The sequence below is a fragment of the Drosophila takahashii genome, chromosome 3R, assembly GCF_030179915.1.
Source record: "Drosophila takahashii strain IR98-3 E-12201 chromosome 3R, DtakHiC1v2, whole genome shotgun sequence".
Classification (NCBI taxonomy): domain Eukaryota; kingdom Metazoa; phylum Arthropoda; class Insecta; order Diptera; family Drosophilidae; genus Drosophila; species Drosophila takahashii.
This window is the reverse complement of record NC_091681.1, coordinates 3,748,882-3,758,525: the sequence shown is the minus strand read 5'-3', so window position 1 is coordinate 3,758,525 and position 9,644 is coordinate 3,748,882.

Genomic DNA, 9,644 nt, shown 5'->3' with positions numbered 1-9,644 from the left:
ACTCGTGTTGTACAACGATAACCCATTTGGCAAGTCCTATGATCCTTTTGCGTACATTTTTTTAATTCCAAATTAGTTGCTCATTTAGTGAACACGGTTAGCTCCCAGTTCCTATAATGTTCGTTTAATTATTGTTATTACTTTAAAATAACTACAACTATTTTCATTTACTTAGCTATTATAGTATATCTCCCCCATTTGCATTCCAAACACATTCTTTTAACAAGCACACACACCTAACGTAATTGTGTGATTCATATTAAGCAAACGCTTGCCTATCACAGAAAATTACTTTATACTTTATTTGCCCATACAAACATACCTGAACACTTAAGCCTATCCGGTGGCAAATACCAATACCTAACATGTGAACTGTTGAATCGAGACTGCTTTTAAATGAAATAAAACAAGAATGAGCGCTGTAGTCAACTGCCTCGACTATCAGATACCCGTTACTCTCGTTTTACCAAAATTATTCGTTTTTTTTCCAAATAACTAATAAGCGCATTCTCTAAAAATGTTAGTTTACATGGATTTGTTAGTAAAACTCTCCCACTGGCATTATAAGCTAAATTTTTTTTCTAGCTTATACAATGTACATATGTCATACATCCATATTTAGAAAACGCATGCCTATCAAATCCAATTACTTCATACTTGATTCGCCCATTTAAGCTTAACGGTATACATGCAAACATTCGTGAAAACTCAAGCTATCTGGTGACAGATACTACAGCCTAACATCTAAACGGTTAAATCGAGACTACTATTAAATGAAAGTAAACAAGAATGAGCGAGGAATAAAGAATGAGATACACGTACCTCTATGAACCAATGCGACTAGAAAATGCAACACATTTTGGAAAAGGGGCGAGATGAAGTTTTGTACACTGCCGTTATTGATCAGTGATCAATGATCACATTATGTTTTAGAGTCTTAACTTTTTATACCCTATAATTTAGTTAGATGTTTGCAACGCAGTGAAGGAGACGTTTTCTACCACATAAAGTATATATATTCTTGATCAGTATCAATAGCCGAATCCATCTTGACATGTCCGTCTGTCCGTTTCTTTGCGACCTCGTCTCTCAGTTTTAAAGCTATCGCGATGCAACTTTCCCAAAAATCTTATTTCTATTGCAGGTAGTACATATTAGAGCCCTGCACGAGTAGAGTTTAAAACAGCTCTGAGCTTGAGCTTGAGCTGTTTGTTTGTGACTTTGGAATCATAGGTCATGGGATCATAGAATCATCGAGTAAGAGCTCCTCCCATGAGCCTATGATTCCAAGAGCCATTTCAAACAGTTTGGCTCGAGTAGCTCATGTCAAAAAAACAAACCAAACAAACAGCTCACGTTATTCGAACAGAAATAGCTCCAAGGGCTTAATGTCAAACATTTACAATAAACAAATATAGAGTATTTTATTTACAAAAAGAAAAAACGATTATAAGAGAATCATGGGCGACCGCCAGTACTTTTTTTTAGCAAACTCTTAAGAAATCGCGGTCCGTAGAGGGTAATTTTTTTTTAGCGATTCTTATTTACTAGTAGAAGCAGCAAAATAATTATCCTCGGTGGACCGCGATTTCTTAAGAATCAAAAAAAAGAAGAGACGGTTACAAGAAAACTATGGTCGACAAGCAATTTTTTGGCAAACTGTTAAAAAAAATTGCGATCCATCGAGGGTAGCTATTTATTTATAGCGATTCTTGGGCGGAGAAACGTTTCATTATTTTTTAATTTTTAACAAAGATAATTGTTGAAGAGGACAACATATTAAATCGAGTTGATCTTAAGATATTGCGGTTGCATAAAAAGCCACAAAAATCCTTCATCCAAATTAATGCAAAATAAAAAAAAAAGGTTTTTTCAGCTCCGGTCGAAAAACTGAGCTACTCGAGCCCATGATTCCATGAGCTTATGATTCCATGAGCCCTTTGTTTTCGAACGAGTCGAGTAGCTCATTGTAAAAATTTAGGAGCTGAGCTATTCGATTTGAACATTTTTGTGAGCTGATTTACTCGAGCTGTTTTTTGAAATGGGAGAAAAAGGGCTCTACGAGTATACTCGTGCAGGGCTCTAGTACATATGTCGGAACGACCCGGATAGGACTACTATATCTTATGGCTCTCATACACACAAAAAAAAACTTGGTAAAATCAACTGTAATAATTGTCAATCAGGCCCCAACCAGCAAAATTGTCAATTCTACTAAGTAAATAGTCATTTCACAACAACAAAATATACACAATTAGCAAAGACACAAACCCAAAGCAAAAACAAAATACACGTAACCTTTTTAATAGTTACGTAACTATCTTTGTTGGTCAATTTTACCAAGTTTTTTTTTTGTGTGTAGGAATATTCGAACATTATACGTTTTTCGTTATGAAGTAGGCATTTTGATTTCTGACATTTTAAACCAAATCTAAAATATGCCCAATATAATACCTGAATAGGACCCATCGAGATAAAGCTCTCAAAGAAGGTACACACAAAAAAATTTGCTTGGTAAAATTGACCAACAAAGATAGTTACGTAACTATTTAAATAGTTACGTAACTATTTAAATAGTTACGTGTATTTTGTTTTTGCTTTGGGTTTGTGTCTTTGCTAATTGTGTGTATTTTGTTGTTGTGAAATAACTATTTACTTAGTATAATTGACATTTTGCTGGTTAAGGCCTGTTTGACAATTATTACAGTTGATTTTACCAAGTTTTGTTTGTGTATAAGTATGTATTTGAACTGCGAGGGTATACAAACTTCGGCAGGCCGAAGTTAACTTCCTTTCTTGATAATATTATTATAACTGAACAATCTGAAAAATTGGATATGTCTATTGGTATCACTGTGGACGGCAGTACACGTAGTGACGAAGCGCACCAGGAGTGTCATAGGGCGACTTCTATATATAGCCGCAGAATTGAAAATCTGCTGTGATGGTCCGATCTTAGCGAGTGATTCCACAATCGAAAGGTATCGCAAAAACTAAAAGGACTGCATACCAAGACATTAAGAAAATCAATTGGCTTGGCAGAGAGAGCGGAGAAATTAAAAAAGTGAAAATTTCGAATTTTTTAGCTGTTGGGGCCTTTGGGGATAAATGCCCCTCGCAATGATTTAGTTGTGTTCCTATTGAAAATAACCGTCGAATGAGAGGTCATATGACAAAATCCGATGCTCCCTTCAAAAGTTATAGCCAAAATAAGATTTTCTTCTTCTCCCCAAAATGAAAATTTAATTCTGTTTGTCAGTTTGTGCGCTTGTGTGTCTGTCCCAAAACGTTGGTTTAAAGTCCTGCAAATTTTATATGGTGTTAAACAGCTCAATATAAGAAAAATGAGTTCTACCACTTTTGGAAAAATTCGGTAGTTTAGCGGAAAAACAGCTATAAATGGATAAATTTCGTACGCCCATAACTTGGGAAAAACTCAAGCTACAGACTTGTGTTTTACCTTATGGTAAAGGTATTTTTTTTAACTTTATTTTTAATTTTCTTTTATTTTTCTCAAAAACGGCTCTAACGATTTTCTTTAAAACTTTAAACTATATAGCTCTTGAGGTTCCTTAAATTTTGGTATATAACACTTTATTGTAAAAACTCACGTTTAAAAATTATTATGAAACGCTCCCTGAGTATTGAATTTTGTGTGAGGGTATCGGAACTCGATTTTAGGGTCATGGAATCATTTAAATTGTTTTTAACAGCTCCACATAGGAAACTTTTGTTTTACGACTTTTGGAAAAACTCGCTACTTAAGCGGGAAAATAAGCAAAAAATAGCTTAATTTCGTAAGTTCGTAACTTCTGAACTACTAAAGCTAAAGACATGTGCTGTACCTCGTTTAAAAGGTATTTTGAAATACTTCAACGCCTTTTTAACTTAATTCCTTTAAATTTAATTAAGATTGATTAATTTTAATTTAAATGTATATATTAGCTCCTATGAGAGCAAATGTAAACAAACAAAAACTTCTGATATCAAATAAAAACACCTCTTAACGAGGTAAAAAACTAGTGACGATCGCACCTTCAATATACAAAAGTTCTGATATCAACATTTGTGACGAAAAATTATTATTATTATTCCGAAACTCCGTTCAAAAGTTATTCCAAACTCATTAGTTTGAAAATTTGTGTCCCTTTGTTTGTGGGTTTGGGCTAGTACTCAACCCAACAGAAAGTCGTTCAAAACAAAAAACTTCATAAACTTTTGTTTCACGACTTTTTGAAAAACCAGTAAAGCGATAAAAGCTAAAAAATAGCCAGATTTACAACGCCTGTAATTTCTAAACGACTTACTCTACACACATTTGATATATCGCGTTGTAAAGGTTTTTTTAAAATGCTAGTAACGATGTTATGATGTATTATTTTTATATACTTACAGAGGGTATTATAATTTAAGTCAGATGTTTGCAACGCAGTGAAGGAGACGTTTCCGGCCACATAAAGTATATATATTCTTGATCAGCATCAATAGCCGAGTCCATCTAGCCATGTCCGTCTGTCCGTCTGTCCGTTTCTATGCGAACTAGTCCCTCAGTTTTAAAGCTATCGCAATGAAACTTTCCCAGGTAGTACATATGTCGGAACGAGCCGGATCGGACCACTATATCTTATGGCTGCCATAGAAATAATTAATTTGTGACTAAAAATTATTACACTCGTCATTAAATAGACTTTCTAATATTTTCTCATTGCACGTATAGAGTATTTTATTAAATTATGTTTTTAGTTGGAAAGGCTGTAAGGCCCATACAAATTTCGAATTGTCTGGTAATGGATGCATGGTGTATTTTGGAATCTGTGCAACACTTTTACATTTAAATTGTAGTGTTAACGAAAATTCCTCCACTTCTTTGGCCCGGAATGTAAAGAAGCTTTATTCTCGAGCGTATGAAACAATTCTTAAGGACTGGATAAGTGCTTTCTCTCCGATAGCAAAATTTGTTGTAAATTATGTCACTATGGATGGCAGTCCATGTAGTGACGAAGCGCACCAGGAGAGTGTGCGAAGGCGACTACTATTATATAGCCGTAAAATTGAAAATCTGCTGTGATAGTCCGATCGTAATGAGTAATACACCAATCGAAAGGTATTGCTTAAAGTATTGCATACCAAGACTTTAAGAAAATCAATTGGCTTGGGAGAGAGAGCGTTGAAAGTGAAAAAGTGAAAATTTCGAAATTTGGAGCTGTTGTGGCCGGTGGGGATAAATGCCCCCTCGCAATGTTTTAGTTGTATTCCTTTTGAAAATACCCGTCGAATCAGGGGTCATTTGTCAAAATCCGACGCTCCGTTCAAAAGTTATAGCCAAAATAAGATTTTCTTCTTCTTCCCAGTTTGTCAGTTTGTCCAAAACATGTTTCTTAAGTTTTGAAAATTTAATATGACGTTCATCACATCGATATAAAAAACTTTTGTTCTACCACTTTTGGAAAAACTCGCTAGTTTAGCGGGAAAACAGCTATAAATAGCTAAAATTCGGAATTCCGTAACTTCTATACTACTAAAGGTACAGACTTGTGCTATAAACGCCCTCTATATGCAATTTGTGTAAATGTAATAGTTAAAAAGATATGAACAAAAGAAATTTTTTTTAAACTTTCTTTTTAGCTTTTTTTTAATTTTTTCAAAAACGGCTCTAACGATTTTCTTGAAACCTTTAAACTGTATAGCCCTTGAGATTCCTTAAATTTAGGTATATAACACATTACTGTAAAAAGTCACGTTTAAAAGTTATTTTATACGAAAATAGCCACTTTTGCCAGCTCGAACAACTAAAGCTTCCTGAGTATTGAATTTTGTGTGAGGGTATCCGAACTGTATTTTAGGGTCATGGAATCAGTAAATTTGCACTTAAGAGTTCCATATAGGAATCTTTTGTTCTACGACTTTTGGAAAAAGCCGCTACTTTAGCGGGAAAAAAGCTAAAAATGGCTAAATTTCGTTAGTTTGTAAGTTCTACACTACTAAAGGTACAGACATGTGCCATACCTCGTTTAAAAGGTATTTTGAAATACTTAAACACCTTTTTAACTTAATTTGTTTAAATACAATGGCTTACAAATTATGATTGACCAATTTAAATTTAAATGTATATATTAGCTCCTATGAGAGCAAATGTAAACAAACAAAAACTTCTGATATCAAATAAAAACACCTCTTAACGAGGTAAAAAACTAGTGACGATCGCACCTTAAACATACAAAAGTTTTGATATCAACATTTGTGACAAAAAATTATTACACTCGTCATTAAAAAGACTTTCTAATATTTTTTCATTCGGCACGCTGCAATAGAAAATGCCTGTGAAGGGAAAAAGGCTGGAATAGTCTGCTAGGGCGGGCCGAATGAGAAAATATTAGAAAGTCTATTTAATGACGAGTGTAATAATTTTTCGGACTTTAAAATCCGACGCTCCGTTCAAAAGCTATAGCCAAAATAAGATTTTCTTCTTCTTCCCAAAATGAAAATTTAATTCTGTTTCTCAGTTTGTCCAAAACATGTTTCTTAAGTTTTGAAAATTTAATATGACGTTCATCACATCGATATAAAAAACTTTTGTTCTACCACTTTTGGAAAAACTCGCTAGTTTAGCGGGAAAACAGCTATAAATAGCTAAAATTCGGAATTCCGTAACTTCTATATAACTTAAGCTACAGACTTGTGCTATAAACGCCCTCTATATGCAATTTGTGTAAATGTAATAGTTAAAAAGATATGAACAAAAGAAATTTTTTTTAAACTTTCTTTTTAGCTTTTTTTTAATTTTTTCAAAAACGGCTCTAACGATTTTCTTGAAACCTTTAAACTGTATAGCCCTTGAGATTCCTTAAATTTAGGTATATAACACATTACTGTAAAAAGTCACGTTTAAAAGTTATTTTTATACGAAAATAGCCACTTTTGCCAGCTCGAACAACTAAAGCTTCCTGAGTATTGAATTTTGTGTGAGGGTATCCGAACTGTATTTTAGGGTCATGGAATCAGTAAATTTGCACTTAAGAGTTCCATATAGGAATCTTTTGTTCTACGACTTTTGGAAAAAGCCGCTACTTTAGCGGGAAAAAAGCTAAAAATGGCTAAATTTCGTTAGTTTGTAAGTTCTACACTACTAAAGGTACAGACATGTGCCATACCTCGTTTAAAAGGTATTTTGAAATACTTAAACACCTTTTTAACTTAATTTGTTTAAATACAATGGCTTACAAATTATGATTGACCAATTTAAATTTAAATGTATATATTAGCTCCTATGAGAGCAAATGTAAACAAACAAAAACTTCTGATATCAAATAAAAACACCTCTTAACGAGGTAAAAAACTAGTGACGATCGCACCTTCAACATACAAAAGTTTTGATATCAACATTTGTGACGAAAAATTATTACACTCGTCATTAAAAGGACTTTCTAATATTTTTTCATTCGGCACGCTGCAATAGAAAATGCCTGTGAAGGGAAAAAGGCTGGAATAGTCTGCTAGGGCGGGCCGAATGAGAAAATATTAGAAGAGGTGTTTTTATTTAATAAATATTATTAAATAAAGTTTATGAAAAGCAAGGCCTTCGACGTTTTTCATAGCTTCAAATAAAACAATTAGCTTCACAAAAAAATTATGAACAATTGTTTTCTAGTAATAAAAAATTTTAATTACGGACGCGACAGACTTTAAAATAGCATTAAAAATTTTAATGCGCTAACTTTTATTGTCAAAGAATTTTAATTAATTTGTTCCAAATATCCTTGCTTTAAACATAGTTACGTACGCCCTCTTTTTCAATTTATTTGATGGAGAAAGATGTACGTAGAAAACAACAGCATGGCAAAGGGGGAGGGGCAATTGACCCGTTGATTCACCGAAACAAGCAAAGAAATGTGCAATTTGACGATCTTTTCGGTCAGAACAACGACCGAGTTATAGTATGAAGTAGTTAAGGGGGGTTCTTGGTCATCCAATATTTAAATACGAATTGAATTAACACTAGCTGTGTTCTCTTTGGTAGTTCCAAACGGAATAATTTTATTGTGGCTTGAGATTCAAATCAAACCTCCGCCAAAGAATTTTATGTGTTTACAATTATGTATGTGTGGGTGAGTAAATGCTAACAAAGTATTTTCTGGAGCTCTGCTGAGTGGGTGTCGTTTAGCAACATCCTGCCTTGTGCTGATGTTGCATTTCTTATGTCGATCTTATGTGGGACAACGAACGGCTAGCTGCCGGTCACTGTCCACTTGGAAGAGGGTAACACGGGGAGGTTTAGGCGGTGGCATAGTCGATGGTACCGGTACGGTAACTCCTCCCCCCCTAGAATGGAGCGATGGCCACATCTGTGGTATATCCAGAGCGATATTGTGCAGAAAAGCATTGGGGGTGAAGATTGTTCTTGTTTTTCTAATTCTCCATATTGCCAGTACCGTTATCGCTAGAAACACCAGCATACCATATATTACGGAAAAATGTGTTTCCTGTACTTTTCCCATGTACACTACTTTTTTGAGGTTTCTCATATCTTCAAGATGTAGGACTTCTAGGTTTAACTCCTGTTTGGTGTTATTTATAAGTATCTGCTTACTTATTGTAGTGGTAAGTACTATATGGTCCTCTTTATGTTCCATAACTTGGCCATCATATTTTATGCCATTTATTTCGATCAAACAGTTTGCATATTTGATTGCTAACGCCCCCGATACTGTAATATCTTCTCCACACGTCTTGTTTACAGGTAAGTTCAAGGCATTGAAAATGACTATGTGTCCATCCTCAGGTGCCAAAACCATTTCTCTTCCTTCTAGATTTACTGAATCGCATATTGGTGGTTTGTTCGTTAAAATCTTCCTCAAGCACTCCTTTCCTTTTGTCTCTTAGTTAATGGTTTCGTTATTTTTGCAAAATCTTTTATGAATTTCCTGTAATAGCCAATAAGTCCAAGAAATGATTTTATTTCCTTTGGTGTTTTGGGCAAAGGAAAAAGCTTTATGGCTTCAATCTTCTTTGGGTTTGGTCTGACTCCTTCTTGTGTCACTACATGCCCTAAATACTCTATCTCCTTCTTTAAAAATTCTGATTTGTCTGTTTGAAGTTTAAAATTTGCTCCACTTATCCTTTTAAAAACTGTCCTCAAATCTTGCATGTGACTTTGTAGGGACGGGAAATACACAATTATGTCATCCATGTAGACCAGACAAATCTTGCCTATCAACTCTCCCATCAGGTTATTCATCACTCTTTGAAACGTCGCTGGAGCATTTGTCAATCCAAATGGCATCCTTACAAAATGCCCGTTATCTGTTGTAAATGCTGTTTTTGGAATGTCTTGTTTTTCCATCTCAATCTGATGGTATCCGCTAGCCAAATCTAATACCGAGAAATACATGGCTTTTCCCAGTTTATCGAGTACTTCGCCAATTACTGGCATCGGATACCTATCCTTCACTGTCTTCTCATTCAACTTCCTAAAATCTACCACCAATCTCCACTTTTGTTTTCCTGACAGGTCCATCTTCTTTGGTACTAGCCAAACTGGTGCACTCCAAGGTGAGTGACTGTGCCTAATAACTTCCTGTTCTAACAATTCCTGTATCTGATTCTTCATTTCTTCTCTTTGTTTAAATCCATATCTATATGGCTTT